Genomic DNA, 20439 nt, shown 5'->3' with positions numbered 1-20439 from the left:
CTCATCCAAGTCACTAGCAGGAAAATCCCTTTTGAGAGAGGAAGTGGCCAGCGAGGCTGTGATAAGAGCACATAAGAAGCTATGTTTGCAACAGCCTCTAGTGAGAATGAGTCTTCAGAAACTGCACCCTTTGTTCAGAGCACATGGAGCCAATGCTTCTCCCCAAATAGAGGTACATTTGAACAAAGAACCTCAGATCTCTCCTTTCTCAAGTAATGAAGCAGTCCTTCAGCTCCAGAGCAGTCCAAGGAAGAATCCCACTGACTTCTAGGATGTCAGTATGTTACCTTGTCACATTTTCCCATTATAACAAAACACTGTTGCTGGTTTGCATAGATAAGAGACCTTTCTTCGAAATTTTGTAGCCTGCCTTTCCCTCATATCTCTGTACCGTCCTACCCAGGTTGCTGGGACAATGTTTTCAGAGCCCCTGGGACAGTATTTTCCCCTCATTGCTCTTACACTGTTAATCTCATGCTGCTATCCTCATCATCTTACACCTGCACACCCTGATGGCCTTCCTGTGGTCAGCTGTCATGGGCAGCGATAGTTACCAACCTGAGAATCAGCCCTTTTCCCACACTTTCATTCTGTTTTAGTTAAAGTTTTTAGTTTAGGCAAGTGACGGAATAATGTGCACGTGAACATGAACAACTGACCATAGAGTCCCTGCCCCAGTCAATACACGCTCGAATCAACACCATCAGTAAGCAGTGACAGCCTCCCAGGGGCTTGAGTAGGACCTGGTGAAAACCAGACAGCTAGTGTGGGAAAAGTGTGGTGGGGGGAACCAGATGCTGCACATCAGAGGATGCCCAGCAGAGGTGTGAAAAGCCCAGTTACTCATCTTCCCAGCTAGCCACTGCTTGGAGAGCTTTCTTTTTCCCTTCTGTCTCTCTTCTTTCATTGTTCCCTGGTTTATTTTTCCCCTGCTTTTTTTTTTTTTTTTTTTTTTTCCACAGTTAGAGGCAATGAATGCCATCAGCAATGGACTCCTCTAGTAAATCTGCACATATGAACTATGTCAATATCAGTTTTACAAAACAGTCACAGTGGGAAGGAATTTATAATATCTTAACATGCATCATTTGTTGTTTTACATTATTTATTTGGTTTACGTACTTATCAACAAATATGTGACAGTTTATGGGAATTGATAACTTACAGGCAAGAAAGAATGTTAAACAGTGTTAAACTGCTAGAAGCAGTGTTTTCCTGGCAAAACAAGGATGCTTGTCCCCAAACTTAGCTTCTTTCCCTTCTCTCTCTCTTTTTTTTTTTTTTTTTTTTTTTTTTTTTCCAGGATGGCTTGGAGAGTGCCACTGAAATATTCATCAAGAGAAAAATCCCAACTCACTGGGGCCTGCCATAACAGTATATCACCTATCTGTAAAGTTGCCCACTAGTTTCTAAAACCCACAAAAACTGCCTCTAGAACAAAATGCATTGCTAATTTGTGTGGTGTGGGCCTGGCTCTCCTTTGCCTTCACTGTTTTTCAGTCATCTATATGTATATAAAATAGCTTTGAAGTGTAGCCCAAGCAGAGCTACAGTATTTTACAGCCTTGTGGGTAACAAGGGAAGAAATTAGGTTCCAGATAGAATGGAACCAAGCCCACATTTTCCTTGAGATTTATTTTGTTTTGCTTGTTAAAGATTTTGGCTTAAAGTTAAAAATATTGCACTTAAACTTGGATTGCTAAAGCTATAGCCAAAACCACACAGTAACAGCTTTATTTTTCAAGTAAATAAAGCACCTAGAAATATATTTTTTTTTTACAATTATTTAGTAAGAAATGTAGGAGATTCTGCTATAATGAGTGGAAATCTTATTTTAACTCTGCTGTTGTGTGGGTTTCTTAATAAATGGAAAGCTTGACCTACTCTTTTAAAGGTTGTTCAGCTTGCATTTAAGTTCATGCCTTTAGCTTGGCCCTTATTTGCAGTACAAAGCAATTCCGCATAGGTGGAAGAGCAATGTTGTGATTTGGATGGGACCGTGACCATGATGATAAAACTCTGACCTAGAATGCTTTGCAGTAATCCCCTGTCCCATTGCTTGCAGACATAAAATTCATTGACAAAGCAGAGATCATCTTCAGGAAGTGCCTCCCTTACCACATGTTCAGTCTTAGTTCTCTATGGTGTTTTTTTTTTTTTTTTTTTTTTTTGTTTTTGTTTTTGTTTTTTTTTAGGACTCACTTGTTAAAAGACAATGGTCTAAATCCTCATATAGCACAAAAAATTATACAGTTTTGAGAAGGCTATGATTTTAGAGCTTTCAAGTGAAAAGGAAGAAGAAGAAATCATCTCTCTCTTTTGGCATTTGGGAGGCACAATTTCTTCTCTAAAGAGATGAAAATTTATATACATGCAACTGCCGAAGGAGAACTTCTCTGTTATATTTACAGGGATGCAAAGGCCTCAGTGCCTGTCACATTCCTTATAATTTTTTGTCTATAAAGGCTGTTTGATCCATTTATTTTGTTGTTGTTGTTGTTATAAAGAACAAACTGAATGAGAAGAGAGATTAAAACCTGAGCAGCAATCACGTTTTCCCTTTACGGACCCTCTGTTCCCCTACAAAGGGAAAGCAAGGACATTAGGCTGAAAGAAGTGAGTCTGCAAGGAGGTTATCTCAGGCTGTTTTATCAGTTACAGACAGTGGAGTAGGAATGTGCACTCTGTGGCTAGCATTGAGATCTGCCTGGAAACCACATGTATATTAAAATTCTCCTACTGTTACAATGAACAAATAAAACAGTATTTTTGAATGTATTTGTAGAAGGTATTTCTGGGGAGTCAGGTTAATTAAACTAATCTCCAAAGTGTCTTATGGCTGTTTAGATAAGCACCTAGCCAAGAAGGCAACAAATTTCTGGTGAGCAGCAAAAGTAAAACAGTTTGAACATTATCCAATGAAGACAGCTACGCTGAAAACTTGAAGTGATTCTTTGAGTTCGAGAGCAGCTGTCCCCAACCAGCTTGCCCATTGTCCTCTCTCAAAGGTGGCCTGCAGCAAAGAGCAAGATAAAAGAACAGGCATGCCATGTTATCACCTCAGCATATTTTCCTTGGGTTAAAGCAATTAGAGGTATGAGGGGCTCTCTTTATTTGCATCACAGAGCTGTTAACAATATGTTTTTTTCAGCACTCTGTCAAGTTTGAGAAAGAACTGTGTTAAGATAATTTTTATAAGTAATAAAAATAAACCAAATGTTTGAAACGTTTGTAATATAAGTAATATAAGTAAAAAATTATATATGTAATATAAGTAATAAAAATATATTTAAATTTGTAACATAAGTAATAAAAAGAAACCAAATGTTTGAAATATGTTACATCAATCATTCAATTCTTTCTATGGATGCTCAAATTTGGGTAAAGTTTCTCAGTGCAGACTGTTACATAGGTGCTGCCATACTAAACAAAACTAAACATGGGCAGACAAAGCATATAAGAATGCAAACATTACTTTATACAATTTCTAGGTGAGAAGCTGAGTTTGTCCAAAGCCACATAATCAATCTGCAGTGAAACTAGGAGTTCAGACTTCTCATGATTGTCCAAAAGAGAAAATAACAATATTGTTCATCTCTTTCGTTATGTGTCATTCCCACTCCCCTCTTGGATTTCTAAGAAAGTTTAAAGGAAATAATGTGGACTAGCAATTGTCAAATTTACCACTCAAAAGAATGACAACACTTGATTTGTCAGGGTTTTTCTAAACTGGATATTTTGCATTTCCTTGTGCTCCAAAGTGTAGATGATATACAGTCTCACTCTGTGCTAAACAAAGATAGCTACAGTCTTTCTTCAGTCAAAGCAGACCAAATGGTTTTCCTCATCTTTGTTCTGTTGCCTTCATTGCTACTTTCCAATCATATACTCTTTTTTTTTTTTTTTTTTTTTTTTTTTTTTTTTTTTTTTTTTACCCCTTTACTGAATTGCATTGCAAAATGTAAACAATGAATAATAACAGTAAGAGATTCCTTGTAGGGTACTGTTTCTGATGTCAAACCTTTCAGTAAAGATCCTTACATTTATTCCCAGTGGCTAAGATTGTGAAAATGACTTGCAGACATCAGACATTTTAAATGAGAATTTAACAATGAACCCTTCATATATTCTTTCCTTCTAGTGACAGCTAAGTGTGCTGGCTATCACAGAGGTCAAAAGCAGAAGGGTAACTTATGTTACCTTCCTTCTTCCCTGCTTTTCCTTATATTTGAGAGCTTTTTATGTTTGGTTAAAGGAATGAACTTTAAAGCTAAGATGCCATGATCATATTCTCACTACTAGGGCTCAAGGTCAAGCATGATAAGACATGGTATTGCCAGGTTAAATATAGCACTTTGGTGATGGTCTCCCTCTTTATGTCACACATGTTCTGACAGATTTTGTCAGCTGAGAATTCACTGTTAGAAAAGTGAAATTAGTGTGGGTGAAACATACCAGTAACAGATCAGGAAATCAGTTTTCAGATTAATCTCAACATGAAAAAGCAGATAGCAGAGAAGACATCTTCCTGACTAGACCCCTTCTCATATTCCTCCAACATCCATGTTGAACAACAGTTCCAAAGTTCAGTGACAGTAAAATTGTCCATATGCTTGCTTGCAAGCCCTTCCCCGAGGTTACTAGCACCAGCCCTCATCTGCTTTCATTTCCCACACATATATTAATCCACTTTCATGCAATATTACGTATGAAATGGAGTAGACTGAATTTCCCACCATGGCAGAATGCTGCTAGAAACATAGGAAAGTGAGAGGGTGAGGCAACTATTTTTTATACATTATATGGCCTATGTATAAATTGAAGTGTGAATCTACCACAGTGATGATGATGGAAATACTCAAGGACCTTGGATAATGGTGGAGGAGAAAAGAGTAACATTCCTGTCCACGTACATATGTTGCTCAGTTCACGTGCCCTGCTCTCAAAGTCCTCTAACTCTGTTTTATGTCAGAAATGTGTGCTGAGCTAAGGGATATAAAGAGAACCAACAGGTCCATACTATTTTTTGTGAACAACTCTGATGCAATGTATGATCTGAATGAGTTCATGGCATTGTAAACCCCACTTTGGCAATTTTACACTTAACACTGACTATGCTGAAAACATAAAACTGAGAAAAGCCCCAGGACCACATCCAGCCATTAAAAGTTACCTTCAATTTATTTTTCTCTCTTCCCACCCTCACCTCAATACAATGAGAACTATTTTTTTCCCCTGTAAAACTGAACTTGTAAGTAACTTTATCCTTTTACTCCTCAACAAGATCTGAGGCAATTAGGAGCTTTGGTAATCTTTTATTGTAGGGATTCTGAACATTTTAATTTGTCCTCTGTTCTAAAGAGAAACTTTTTGGATAATCAGCTACTAAAAGCTCAGATTTCCAACACCCCAATGCAAAGAAAGCCCCCGCGGATGGAGTCTGTCTGCTTCTGTTTTCATGTGGCAGTACCATTGCCTAAGCTCAGTATCTGACTGCAGCAAGTAAATCCTCACATTGTCATGAGATCAGGAAGACTTATTCTCCCTACTGCAGGAAGCTGAGCCAAAGCCTACCTAAAGATAACAAGAGCTGCTCTCTGAACCCAGCAGGCTTTGTGTCAGACCACTGGAACTTGAGAAAGGTCAGACAGGAGGTCCGTGGCATGGTCAGGAGCTTGTCTACTTGGTCTCAATCCAATGTGCTGAACATAAAGTTTAATTTAAAAAGAATACACATTTTTTAATTAAATCCTGCATTAGCATACTTTGTCCAGGAAACATGTGGGATATTTAATTAATTGAATGGAAAGAGATCAAAAAGACAACTAAGTCAAAAAAAAAAATAGTAATTCTGGTTAACTTCACCCACTTGTACAGTGGTAGGTCAACTGGTACAAATGGATTAGGAAAAAAATAATCTAGGTGATTTCTAGAATAACTGTAACACATAACAGTACATGTTCTTAACATAGGCTTAAGTAGCTGAAGAAATGATGCAGTCAAGCCACTAAATAGTAATGAACTTATTACTATATTAAAAGAGTGATGTTAAAACTGAGATTAATTAGAGAATCATTTTAGACAGTACTGGAGGTAGAAACAGAATAGGAAAAAAAAAAAGGAACAGTGGAAGAAAAAGTAAAATGCATAAAATTCAAATCAACAGAGATATTAACAGAGTGTTTCTGATTCAAGGAAATCATGCAGAAAACAGACTGAAAGTCAAGAGAGAAAATAAACAAAACTGTTTTGAAATGTTAAGATCCAATACATTGTTTGAACCAAACAACGAGCTTTCAGGAAATTACACTTCAGCTCTGCTGAAGTCCCTGGCTAAGGGAGGGAAATCTAAATAAATAAATAAATAAATAAATAAATAAATAAAGCCAGTTGTAAATGAAGATGGCAAAGGATGCATGGAGGTTGGCATATGTATAGGAGCAGCTAGAGGATATTTTTGAAGGGTTTTAAATTCACACAGTTTGGGATGGAAACAATGAGACCTGTTAGACATACTTGTAACGGGAACAATTAATGGCCGAAAGGATGTTGCAGAAGTTCTGAACGATCTGTTTGGGTAAAGTATCCCCAAAACAGATACTGTGCCAATGTCCACACTGGACCTATTTTTTTATTTTTTATTTTTTCAAGACAAGAAAGGACGAGAGCTGCCAGAATGTGAAACGCTGAAAGGGGAACAAACTGATAAACTAAACAGCAACGTGTCATAAAGACCTCATGGTTATATATGCAAGGGTTTGGAAGGCATTTGGAAATGAAGTGGATGAGCTGATAGCAAAAATGTGCAAGCTGTTATTGAAGTCAGATATACTACAGAAGGATTAGAGGGTGAGAGCTAGCATACCTATCTTTAGGACAAGCACTGAAGTGGTCATAGGTATTATATATGCAAAAGTCTTATTTCAATTCCAGATGCATTTATTGAAACTAATGAAAACTGGAATTACCTACAGCAGAGGAAAAAAAATCAGTTTATTTCAATAAAATGTTGTGCCTTCTACACATTCTGTGAAGTATCAAGCTAATAGACCAGGAAATATAACCTGATAAATATATATGTATATATGTATGTATGTATGTATATGAGAAATTTCTTTTGAAGAAATTACATCATTGTAGAAGTAGTTTATTACTACTTGTTGGAAATTGTCTAAGAGATACAAAGCAGGAACTACACATGAACAATCATTTTTCACTGTAAAAGATTAACAACTGGGTTGTCTATGATTCTATATCAGGTATATTTCTTTACTGAAATTGCTGCTGTTAGAAAAAGAGAGTAAAGATGGAAGCATTTCAGAATATGTTAATTAAGTTGGGTGAACTTGAGCATTCTGATAGCAAATGGAAATAAGTGTCGGCTGATATAGAACAAACACAAGTGGAGTAAAAAATAAGAAACTTTCCTAGATCCTAAACCATCTCTGACAATTCATGGAAGAATCTTGGTATAACTACAGACAACCCAGTTATAAATTTTTCTCAGTCACAATAGTAGTCAACAAAACAAAACAAAAAATTAAAAAAATAATAATATGTACTTTACAGGTGGAGTAAAAAATAATAGTCCTCACCTAGAAAATAATGTCCACTTTGGCCAATACACCACCAGAAATGGAGATGGAAAAATTGGCAGTATTTAAGACATGCAAAATGACAGAAAAGCTTGAAATTGTCTAGGTAAGAGAAGAAAAGAACAAGAGGGTTCGTGACTGAGGAAATGAATGGCACCTATACAATGAACTGGGTTCTTCTATTGGCATTTCCACATCATATAACAGAAAGATAAGGATAATATTGAAATATGACTAATTTAAATAGATCAAAGGTTATCTGAAGTGTGGTTTTCCCAAGAAAATGTGTAATTAACCTGCTGAACTCTCTCCTACATGCTATTACTAAGGTAGCAAGATTGTTGGGAGGCAAAACCAGATTAGCTGTTTATCTGGCCAGTGAGAATATCTGCAGTTCATTCAGAACTGCTAGAGGTTTCCATTTGATGAGGAAGGTGGATATCTGTTTTCATGTGGAAGTGGTCTCTGGGCTGTGAGCAACCACAAACTGGTAGGTATTAAGATAGCATTTTAATTAAAGACAGTAAATTTATCTAGGGAAGCATTTCCTGCACCTTCTTCTGAGGTATGTCATAATAGGCACAGATACAGGCATAATACCAGACAAGATAAAACACCAGCCTGATCCAATGCTGCAGTCATTATGTTCTAATATTCTTTAACTAGATGACTGATGCCTTTTTGAATAGGAAAATAATGAGTAATGATAACAAATAACACCATTTCCATTAATTATTCATGCTAACATTCATGAAACTTTAGAGATGTATGAACATTTTCATGAATAAATCATTGGTTACTTGCTTGCACGAAATGACCTCCATAGTAGAATGAGCTTGCTGCCACTATTCATGAACAAATTTGTGAATCATTTTTAATATATGACCATTTTACTTTCTAATTGACTAAATATGAGATAGATGAGTATAAAATAGACTTCACTATTTGAAAATGCAACTGCTGGCTGTAACAGAAACTACTGCTGGCTGCAACAGAAACATTGTTTCCTACTGATAAGTTTTGCTAAATTTATTTCTTCCATACTGGAAAGAATTTAAGAAATGAAGGGTCTGATCTTCATAGTTTGAAGATCAGACTGTCCCCATGAAAGCAAAAGAGTTTTACATGTTCAGACTACCTGAGAATCCTGACCCAGAGAAATTACTAAGCAAGATAATTCTTTTAAATAATTAGGTTTATTTTATCTCCTTGGTTGCCAGCACTAATTGTCACAGTGATTCAGAAGAAAGATCTATGAAGATACTTTTGTGTTGTTCCACCTCTTTTTACCCACACCTGCCCATAGTTTACTCAGTGTTTTTTTTTTAAGAGGGTGAGGAAAACCCTTGGAGTCTCTGGTTTACAGAAATTCTCACCTCTCTGTGTTGTGGCTTCTCTTACAGATCTTAATTGCCATCATTTTCAGAAGTGTTCCATCTTATTCCCAATGTCCATTATCACATTGCATATCCCTTTTGGCAGTCAGACTCAGCTCTGTTCAATGAACAGCTGTCAAAACACTGGAATATTCTAATTACAACACTTACTATGTTTCTATGAAAGTCAGATTCTGAGCTCCATTGCACTAGAATAAAACAGAAGTAATTAAAGCCAAGGGAGTCACCCTTGATTTACAGGGATATAAATAAATCAGAGTCTAGGCCATGGAGTCGAAAGAGATGCTGGGATCAGAGGACCATCTCATCAAAAGGAAACAGGCAGAAAGCTTTCAGCAAAACAGCTGGCCCTAAATGATGGTACGCTTCATTTTTTTCATTATCATATTTGTAAAAAATGAATACATAAAGCACATGGACTACTGAAATCCCACTGTGCATTTAAGTTTCACTGGCAAGCATTCTGTAGGAATTACTTGATAGAAATGAGATAAAACTCACTTCACTCTGCAATATTCTCTTGGGACTTAAAATCATGTTATATGAGAAATGTCTCTTTGAAACATCTGCTGATATGTATCTTTCTGTATAGGGAATAGACAGTGTCAGATATAGGTAATGGTACAGCTTTAAAGGTAGGATAAACAGTCCAAAATAAATAGCAGCTCCACAGGCTAAAGCATTTTACTAGGAAACAAGCTCAGGGGTCATGGGAAATGGGCAAAGCCTTTTAAGACAATTCAAGGGGTGTCCTCATCTTTTAATTCTGTCCACTTGTTTAGGGAAATGTAGGAGGGCAGTGAGATAATTCACTAAGCATCCCTCACTCAGTGTGGTAGGGAGGGCTAGGTAATGCAATCTACTAAGTACAGGAAGTTGGTGTTCAGCTGGTGGGATGAGGACAGGAGAGTAGTTAATTCTTGGTGTTTCTTGGGCAGCGACAGCTCAAGCCCAAGAAATGCTTTGGAGATCTTGGCAAAACTTGGCAAAAGCTGTCTGTCAAAATATAGTAACTGGTAAAGACGTGTTAACTGTCTTATTTAGATACAACTTTTTTTTTTTTTTTTTTTTTTTCCCAGTTCTCTGTGCTCAGTCCTCCGTGTAGCCTGTTTCTTAGAGAAGGGAATCCACTTTTAGATTTAACAAGCATGGGCCCCTTCAGCTTTTCTTATCCTGATTACTATTACCCACCCATCCAAAGATCCCATAGAAGGTCAGGGCAGCATTTTCACAAGTGGGTAATCCTTTTCCGTGCCTTCAAATCTCTGAAAATTAACTGCAAATTGCTGCAAGTTGTGAAGCTCAGTCAGAAAAGTCCAAAAACTGTGAATTAATGACTAGATATAGGCTCTAATTTCTTCCTACCAGTTCCTCTATAGTTTAACTCGTGTCATGGAACATTCAGTGTTAGGCTGTGGGTGACTGAACCAGGATCAGCTGAATCCCAACATACCTTCTTTTGCAGCTTGGGATTTAGAATAGGGAAGAGAAGGCTGGAAACAGACACTAGGTGGAATGTTCCTACCTCATACCACTCGTTTCTTTCTGTCCCCTCTAATTTTCTATCAAGCCTTGCATCCCCTGTGCCCGCGGGTGGTCTCCCTTGCCTGCCTCTGGCACTAGAGGGCGTGGAGATCTGGGCTTTGGGCCAGAAATCCAACTCTCCACGGATCACTACTTTCCCTAAAATTGAACTCAACTTTCAAAGAGGTTTTGGTTTCACAGAAGGGGAATCTGCTTCATTATTACTAGTTTGTCTGCCTTTCCCATGCTGCATTGCTATGGAAATGGGACCAGAATATAAGTTTTTTGCATGTAGGTCATGATATTACTGGAGAAGAGGAATCCTGGGTGAATGGGTGAGTGGGTTACAGGAGCAATATGGGGCAGAATAAACATCTGGGACTATATCAACAACAGTAGGGGAGTTCATAGTAGATGTCCCGAGAAGACTACTGAATTAGACACATAACGGGTGAAAGATCCAAGCATGCCAAGCAACTGAGAGACAGAAAACACACACAGGGACTCAGTCCAGAGGTGGAAAACAAAACGACAGAAGGAGATGGGACTGAACATGCAGGCAAAATAATTCTTTTTTTTTTTTTTTCATAGATATATTTATTCAGTGATGGCCATGGTTTCTCCCTTCTTCCATCTTGATCTCCCTCCCAGGCAGTGGCATGGCACAACACTGCTTCCTACCACCTCACCAGGAGACTGCTGACAACGGGTGGTCCAGATCTCCCCAGGTTCTGGCCAGGTGCAGAGTTACAACTGTTTGGGTATGAGTTATCACCTAAGTTTTAGGTAGAAAACCATGACCTCTCATTTTTATTATTTTGCCCTCGCTCCAAAACAACTGAAGTGGGCCAAGCCCAGACCCACTTGCCACGTACTAAGCCTCTTTCCCAGGTGGACTGCAATGCAGAAATCATGGGGTGACAGACCAGGGCAGAGAGAGTGCCTCAGCAGGGCATGTGCTTGCCAAATTAGTAAGCCCACAGCACATCTTTTTGCTCTCCTGATGCAAAAGTAAACAAGGCTGCTTTTGCAATCCAGAGGTCCTGCAAAGGGGAAACTCAACCAAAGTTATAATCAAAAAGAGCCTAAAGGAGAGAGAGCATACTCTGCACAGCATAACACGGTTTATAGACGAGTCATCGAAAGCGTCTGGTGTCATAAACTGTATAATTGAGGCTGGCACGTATTTAGACAGGAGCTGAGATTGCAGGCGATGCAATACCATAAAAGCAGACAGTGTGCCTACTTCTGATCACCCCTACTAACCTTCCTCATTGCTGGTCTTTTTTTTTTTTTTTTTTTTTTTTTTTTTTAACCGCAAAAACATGCTGTCAAACAGAGGTTGGCCCTTCTCCTTTATTCCCTTATGCAAAGGGAAGATCTTTTTCAAGTGAAGGAGCAACCGACATGTGAAAGCACACTGGCTGACACATAAGTGGGGACACAACCTATTTTGGCTAAATTCTCCTTTCTCTAAAGGAACTTTAACACATGAAAAAAGTAGGATAAAAAATAGATCTTACAGGGTGAGGGGAGAGTCCTTCCTCCTTTCCCCACCGAAGGGATGGAGGACTCACCCGTCGGCCCGTGGGAAGGAGTTACAAGCCCGGCGGCTCCCGCGGGCTCCCCGGGTCCCTGACAGCATCTCCGTGCAGCTGGCAGCGGGGCCGTGCTACGGGGAGAGAAGGCGCCCGCTGGGAGCACCTCGCCGGCGGGGCACGGGCCTTTGCAGCAGCCCGGAAAGAACTTTTCCCCCTCAGAGCCTCCGAAATGACTTGATTTGGATGGCGAGACCAGGACGTCGGCGCCCCGGAGCCGATTCTAGAAGGCAGTTTTTTTTGTTTGTTTGTTTGTTTTTTTTTTTTTTTTCTCCCGCTGCCTGAGCTGAACTCGCTCCTTCTGGCCAAAAGCACCCACCCGGAGCCGGAGGCACGGAGAAGGAGACGGGAGGCACGGCCGGGACCGGCTGAGCCCTACCAGCTGCTCAACCAGGCCGGGGGAGCGGGGCGAGAAGGATCCGACCCTGGCATCCTCCCCGCCTCCCCCGGCGCCACCTGCCACTGGAGCCCAGGGGCACCGAATCAGAGAAGCAGGGTCGGAACCGGGGAAACCCCCTACCTTCCCCGCCTCCGGGGCCGTCCGAGCCCGTGCTCCCCCTCCCCAAAGCAGGAACAGAGACCTGAGGCCGCGGAGATGGGCGCTGAGCCCGGGCAGGCGCACGCTCCCCCGGAGGGATGCTGGGGGCGAGGGACCGCACTGACACTGCCAAAGCCCCCTTCCCTTACAGCCCTTACCCCGTATGGATTCCGGCAGGGCAGGGATGCCCCCTGCTCCGGCTCTGCCCTCCCACCCGCCCTCCAGCCCTCTCCGAGGGCAGGCTCGGCTCCCTGAGCACGGCTCCGCTCCGGGCTCCCGGGGACGTTTTGCAGGAGTCGCCAACAAATATGTCACATCGGGATTTGGGAAGGGGAGCCCGGGAGACGTCCCTGTGTCGGAATGCAGCGTTTACATATAAAGCCCTTGAACAGAGCTTGGGAAATGTGAAGATCTCTCCAAATCAGGTTACTGAGTCTCTCCTTCCCCGCTATACTATGCTCTATACCATGCCTGCCTCGATTCCGGGATATGCATCGCAACTGTAACTCAACAGAGGAAGGCTTTTTGCCTTCTCTCTTCTCGCTGCCATCCCCAGGTGACCCGCACCGCGATGGACCCTTTCAGCAAAAGTTTCCCCGCGTTTTGTTATGTTCTTTCTATCAGGAAGCAAAACGTAAGCTCGTTTCTTGGACATTATTTTCTTGGCGGGAGCTTTCCTCTGACAACAGCAGATGAAATCGTAGGTGCGGTGAAGAAGGGGAGGAGGGTAGAAGACAAGAAATAAAAGGGGGGGGGGGAAGACTAAAAAAAAAAAAAAAAGATGGAAAGAACAAGAAAATGAAGGAAAAAAAAAAAAAAAGCGTCAATAAAAAAGCAAAGCTTTCCTACCTGTGCTCCAATCACCAGAAGTTGCATCCCATCCCGCTGCAAGCGGCTCGTTGCGAGCGGCGACTGCGGAGTGGCCCCGGCTCTGGCGGCGGAGGCATGCGGGCTGCGCGCATCAGAGCCCGGAGGCAGCCGCTTTATCTTTCTCTTCCATATCTTCCAAGAGGAGGGAGGGGGACTGGGGTGGGGGAAAGACGGATTACTTGGTGCTGTGATAATGGGGGGAAAGAATAACGGTTGGAAAGCTTTAAACGAGAGGTGGCATTGTCCGGGTTGATGGAGTTTTTGTCGCTCCCTCGCTCGCTCTCTCCCTCCCACACGCCCAGGCACACACATATACACTCACACCCTCTGTGGCACCGGCCCCTGGGAGTCTCTGCTTCAGCTCAGCCAAGCTGAACTTTCATATGTATATATATATATATATACGCACACGTAAGTATGCATATGTATACGTAGAGCGACACTAAACCTATCTTAACGGCTTCGACAAACCTGGAAAAATTAAAAATAGCGGATGCTGGGACTCGTAAGTGAGTTGGTAATAATTCATACGTCCCCCAGTCCTCCTAAGGAAATGAGGACAAGCTGCCACCTTCATGGGGGTGGTGGCGAGGAAGGGGAACGGGGCGCCTAGGGGAGCATCTCGAGTGGATGTCCTCGCCGGGGGCAGCGGCTGTGGGTCTGCTCGCTGCCCACCGGTGCGTGGTGTGTGCGGGGAGGGGGGGTGAGCGCGAAGTGGGCTCGATTAGCTGCAATGGGCAGGCAATTTCTGCAGAGAACATTTACAATTTTCTTTCAATATGACAGGATTAGTTGCTGTTGAAGGCTCTCCTCCAATAAGATCGGCACTGCTCTCTGATTTGGTGGCTTTGCTGAATAGAAATTACTGGTTCTTGTTATCTCTCAACACACTCTCCCCTCTTCCTCATCAGACACTCCCCTCGTCCTCATCAGAAGTCTTTATCCACAATTTGCACATCAGAACTGATTTTTTTTTTTTTTCGGTTACCTCTTCCACATCTTTCCCCGCAACGCCTTCTCAATTCTATGATAGCTGTAAGTCTCAAGCGATATATGGCAGCAGAAAGAGATACAGGTTTTATATTATTGCAGTTACTGGAGTCTCCCCTCACTGTGGAAAACACATTGCTACACTAAATCCAGTTTAGTTTTTTAAACTGATTATCGTGCTTAAATATTCATGGGATGTTGCTCCCCCGGCACAATGACAAACGAATTAGAGGAAAGAGATACATTTTGCGAACAACAGTTAATTCTCCTTGGGTATAAAGCATTCCCTTTTAATTAATAGTCATTAGGCCGAGAAGTATTTACTTTGCTTAAGGGAACTTGCCAGTTTTAATGGAAATAATCTAGATATAAAGATCTTTTGGTTTGCTTAGTCTTTGTTTGCAGCTCTTCTGGACTGGAATTGATTTGTGGTCCGGGGTGGTGCTTTGTTCCTTGAAGTCAGGGCTGTCAGGGTGGCAAACAGAATAGGGGTCTCAACTGATCTATTGTGTGAAGAATAATAGAAGAGAAGTGGAGAAAGAAGAGGAGAGAAGGAGACACTTTATGAAGGTGACCCCAGCTTCTGCCTGGGTGCTGCGTGCCCTGCTTTCCCCAGCCCAGCTTCCTTCATGAAGGGTCACCGGATCCATTGCCCAATCACACCCTTTCTCTTCAAAAGACACTTCACTTTGCAGAAGTTATTTCTTGGCCTGGGCTTCCCCCAGAGAGAAAAGCTGCCTATACAATTTGCATACATTCAGCTGTTGTTCCTGGAAGGACATCAAGGGTGGTTTTACCCACGGGAGAGTGGTGTGCTTTCAGGGTAGCAGGACACAGGTAGTAGTCTGCTGGGCCCTGGGATGAGTATTTCTCCTGCCCTGGGTGGCAGAGCTAAATCATAGGCAAGGAGCTCTGAGCTTTGGAGGAGCACATGCTTCAGTGTTACAGAAGTCTGTGTTTCTCTGCCTGAACTTTCAGAAGGTATAGATGTTCGATCACTTATAGCTCTTCAGAAACATCAGCAGAGCTGGCTCCTGACCTCTGCACCTATTTTTCTTATCTTTGCAGAATGTTTTGCCTGGACTTCACTGCTGTGGGGTCACCTTAGATGAGATTTCTGCCAGGAAGGGAACCTGGAATTGGCACTGGGAGGTTTGAAGCAAGCTGCAGGCAGGCTGAGGCCCTGTGGGACTGCTCCTCCGGGGCAGAGTATGGCCACCCGCACAGCTCAGCCTCCCTTAAGCCTCCCACAGGCTCTCTGAGACCTTGACACTTGAATGAATATTTTAACATTCATTAAGCAGGATCATCATCAGCTTTAAAAGGGACAATGTCCGCCTCCTCATCCCCTTGTTATTATTATTTTTCTTATTATTTTTCCCTCCCAGAGAAGTTGCTGGTGTTTGAGCAGGTTGATTCTTGAGATTTAATTAGAGCCCAATAACAGCCTGCACGGGTCAGCCCCTCCCAGAGCGAGGAGAAGGGAGGGGCGGCAGCACACGGTGGCAGCACAAGCACCCTGGCAGCACACGGTGCCCTTTGGGACTGTCCCTCCTTTCGTCGCAAAGAGGGGGCACAAGGCTTCGGCACTGCCCGCTTCCAGCACCTCGCCGCTTCCCACAGTCGTAGGGCAGGCGGAAGGTAGCGCCGGGATGGGGATGGGGCAGGAGATGGGGATGGGGACAAGCACGGCTCTACCCAGCTGCAGGGGGCCCCCCAGTGCCACGCTGCTCAGAGTCGTGCGGGCTCTCGGCTGCAGAGCTGGAGGGCACCCTCCGCCGCTGCAAGCGTCTCCTACGCCGGGAAGCATCTCCCTTCCCCGTACGCATGCCCCCAACGCCCGTCCGCCAAAATCTCCCATGGAAATAAAAGGCCGGTGCTGAAAACCTTGCTATGTGCCGCCCCCTCCCTTGCCTTGTCTGCAGCCCTCCTGGGGAGAATGAAAATTTCAGTCACCCTCCCGGAGAAGCGTGGTGTGCGCAGGGCTGCCTCCCTGCGCCCCCGGAGCCGTGCTCATAATCTCAGCAGCTACATCTTGATGGCACCCGGTGACTCCGTGGTAGGCAGCGCCTTTAAGTTTGACAAAGCATCTGTTACCGGCTCTTCGTTTTAGAGCACTAAGCGTTAGACACACCTCCTAAGGGAGAAAAAAAAAATGCTGCTCCTAAGCTTAAAGCGTTTAAAACGCATATCCCACCCCGCTCATGCGAGTCTTTTACAGTGTGCTAAACAGCTGTAGAGATAAATCCATCGGAAAATCACTGAACAAAGCACTTAGCCCTTCGCTCTCAGAGAAAAAGGAAAGTGCATGAGGAAGTCAGTATTTGCTAATGATGATCCCCTTTTGCTGAGGGACCGAGAGACACTGCCTTGGAGGGGAAGCAAAGATAGCAGCTTTCAGCAAGGAGATTTCCAAAAGAAATTGCTTCCATATCCAGTGATGCCAAGGGATCTCTAGTGAGACTCCGCTGCAGGCCATGTCCCTGCTTTTAGCTCCACTTGTCGCAGAGAGCCCCTTTGCCAGGTGCAGAGCTGCCTCATAGTTGTAAACTCCTGGAGAACAAACACCAAGGGTGTCACAGTTTGGGTGGGTGAGGGGCAGACAGGATGGGTGTCCCCGGGGACCACTGGCACAGCGATCCTTTCTATTTTACTTGAGGGGTGTGGTACATTTTCTGTATGCCTGGAGACCAAAAAGACATCTTCAGAGCATCAAGGTCCTCTTAAGAGCCAGGGATGCTCCTAGGGGGGCTGGGAACAAAGCATCCGAGGCAAATCCCAAGGGAAAGAAGCAGCTCCAAGAGCACAGCAACAGGCCAGAACAACCTTTTTTTTTTTTTTTTTTTTTTTTCTGCTCCTCTAGGCAAGCAGTCACTGTGACATTTATTTGGGACACAATTTCCTTGGAGTTTTTGCCAACAGTTTCAGGCCAAGGGGATTGGGAAGAGCAGGGAGAAGCTCTAATCTCTCCATGAAATAAGAGATACCTGAAAGTGGCGACTTGACCCAAGGTGGTTAAAGGCACAAAGCGAGAGCAGGAGAGAATGGCAGTCACCCAGCAGGGACCACAGCTGCTGCCCGTGACCCCTCCTGAGGACTCCAGTGTTAGCAGCACTCACCATGACCTGTCATGCTCTTCTCCCTCTTTGGGGCTTCCACACTAATTTGCTTCCAGTGTTGTAACAAACAGCTGATTTGAATGGTTTTGCACATGGGCGAGGCAGGCATATGACAGGTGATGAACAAATGCTGGGGAGAAAAACACCAGCCTAGCAAATAATTATGATGGTGTGGACCACAGAGCTAGAAGTAAAGAAGTAAAAAGCCCAAACTGAGGCAACAGCAAGCCAGGCTGCATGATGCAAATAAATCACCAATAGATGCTTACCAGCAGAAATTAAATGAGTTAAACAAACTGACAGTCAACGCTTTAACAGAAAAGGGCATGTAATCACTTAACTGTGTCCAAAGCAGTGAATCTGTAGGAGTATTATAAAACACAGTTAGGATCTGCCAGGGGAAGGCACTGAAACATTGACATATCGCAGCTTCAAGATCACTAGTGCTAGGGAGCTAAGAGCATCCTTGTTTCTCCTTCCCAGGAGAAACCTCTGCTCCCTTCAACACAGCTAGGAAGGAAGTGTGTTGTTTTCACAGTCCAGTACTGACAACATCAAGTACTGACTTACTAACAAAAAAACATCAAGGTCTTATTTCACTTTTCTCTGCACAATGATGGTGTTTTCTGAGCCCCTTTGAGTCTGAAAGCCTGACATACCAGGAATTATTTAGAACAGACCACTCTGATGAAATTGAAATTCCCTGCAGGTTGAGATGAGGGTCAGAGTCTAATTTTCAAAGCCAAACTGATTCCCTCCCATGCAGGGCTGGTAGGTGGCAAACTGGAAAATCAAATCTACTGCTTTATTAAGGTTAAACACAATATCTGGAAGAACATCCCGTTAGGCATAATACAGCTGAGGGGGCATATTTTAATGTAAACATGCAAGTAATTTGTCTACCAATAAGGCCATAGAAATTGCAGATCTGCACTTTTGTGTGTAGGAATAAATGCTATTTGCAAATGTTTCAGAATTCCACGTGAGTGAGTAAGCTTATAGCTTAGATCTGAAAGCTGTTTCAAAACAATCTGCAAAATGTGTTTGCTGGTAATTTTTCTCATTTTAGTTCAGTCCTGGAAAGACAGCTACTGAAAATGAAGAGAGTATGTTCACAGCTGTTGGAAATACTTCTGAGTACTGACAGATGTGTCGAAGGAGAAAGCAGACAACAAAGTACATAAAAGTATATGAACTCAATTTATGATATGGGAGCTAAATAATATTAAAAAGGAGGCAATCAGTCATACAATTATGTTTATAACAAGATATGCTTTATAGCTGTGACACAAGACTCTTAAAAGGTCAAGAGTTAAATGAAATACTCTCCAAAGTGTGTGCATGTGTGTGGGGAGGTGGATAGGGGAGCATCAACAGCATAAAAGTTTTCCTTGACCTTAAACATAAAAGAACAGGATGCACTTGAATGGAACCTCGGGGCTTTTTAGCTTGAATTGTCTCTGATTGGGAAAAAATTAAAATAAAAAAAATCCTGCACCAGGCAGAACTGCGGGAGTCGCCCGAGGAGCACGGAGCCGCCTCCTGCAGCACCTTGGAGAGTGTCCGGCACGCCGCGAGAGGTGTCTGTGTCTGTGTGTCTGTGTGTCCGTGTGTCTGTGTGCCTGTGTGTCAGTGCACACACACACACCCCTAGGTACATATGGCTGTTACTTGTGTACGTTTGCAGCTGTTTAAGTAAATGCAAACCAGCTATCAACTGCACATCTGGAGTGTTGTTATTTGAGGTCCCATCTGCTGTTTTTAATGCTGTATCCCTTGGAAGATGACTGCTTGCAGCAAGCTGGAGAGGGCTGCGTCCATGCATTGCATATACTCATTAGTTGTAACCAGTGGCTTGAACTGAGGAGGATTTCACTGTGTTCTTTACAAGTGTTAGGGAAGACTGAAAATACACCAATGAACACAGTAATCTGAACCTTGGGACTAATAGTTCCTTTCAGTCCAGGCTTCAAGTCAGTAGCTATGTAATTTCAAAAAATATCAGTGGAACTTTTCTGCACAATCTGAGTCACTAGAAACCTGTCCACTTCACTCACGTTATGCACAGGGATAGAGTATGCTCGCAGGAAGGCAGGTGTCAGGCAGGCCTTGCAATTTTTGTTTTAATTAGCTAGGAAAAGACCAAAGGGTATTTCAAATGTAAGCTTTTATCAGATAAGCTAGATCCTGCCAAAGTTATGTGTAGAACTCTGGGGACTCCTAGGAAGTGCTGAGGACTGCTGGACCTGTGTACAGGTTTAAAGAGGGTCACAGTTCTGTGGGAAATATTTACACAAAAATATTATTTAATGAAGAAACTCAAGATTGCCTGTCTTCCCTAGGCATGAATTTGAGGGCTCTGGTTGCCCCTTTAAGTAGTTTAAGCCCAGGAACCAAGCTCTCCTGCAGTGTAAGTCTTTAGGTATTTCCCTTTTGTACTGGGACTCTGTCACAGAGCTTGTGCAAAGTAGCTCTAGTGCTGATAGTACTTACCCAAACACATGAAGAGTGAACGGCTGTTTGAAGTCCATCCAAAACCTAGGAATCCTGAAACAGAATTGCTGAAATTTGAGTTTCCAAATATATTATCCCACTACTTCTGCAGGTAGCTCAAACCCATCCTGCTGGAAAATACAAACAGGAAAGTGAATGAAATTCTTCTGGGGTAGTGGGAATTGTAACTCACATATCCTAGGTTCACAATGAGCATTTTGCCTTGAGATATTCATTTTCTTTGTATTTTTCCTCTTGAAACTGTTCTATTTTTTGCCTATTTTGTCACTTATTGAAGCAGTGACACTTATAGGA

The 20439-nt window shown here is 42.6% G+C and overlaps 1 protein-coding gene across 7 annotated transcripts in view; it reads right to left on the bottom strand.

The window, feature by feature from the left end:
* The window catches only part of CHRM2 (cholinergic receptor muscarinic 2), a 111329-nt gene extending 96611 nt beyond the window's left edge, over positions 1 to 14718 (bottom strand). For 3 of the 7 annotated variants that reach the window (XM_082763422.1, XM_082763424.1, XM_082763423.1), the window contains exon 1: positions 13502 to 13913. The gene's annotated coding sequence lies outside the window, so the exon portion shown is untranslated. Of the gene's footprint in view, positions 1 to 13501; positions 13914 to 13993 lie in introns of those variants that run through there. The other 4 variants (XM_082763421.1, XM_082763420.1, XM_082763419.1 and 1 more) reach the window with 3 other exon arrangements.
* Between the last annotated feature and the right edge of the window lie 5721 nt (positions 14719 to 20439).

The sequence above is a fragment of the Aythya marila genome (assembly GCF_965140915.1).
Source record: "Aythya marila genome assembly, chromosome: 1".
In the NCBI taxonomy this organism is placed as follows: Eukaryota; Metazoa; Chordata; class Aves; order Anseriformes; family Anatidae; genus Aythya; species Aythya marila.
This window is presented reverse-complemented; position numbering and strand designations above follow the sequence as displayed.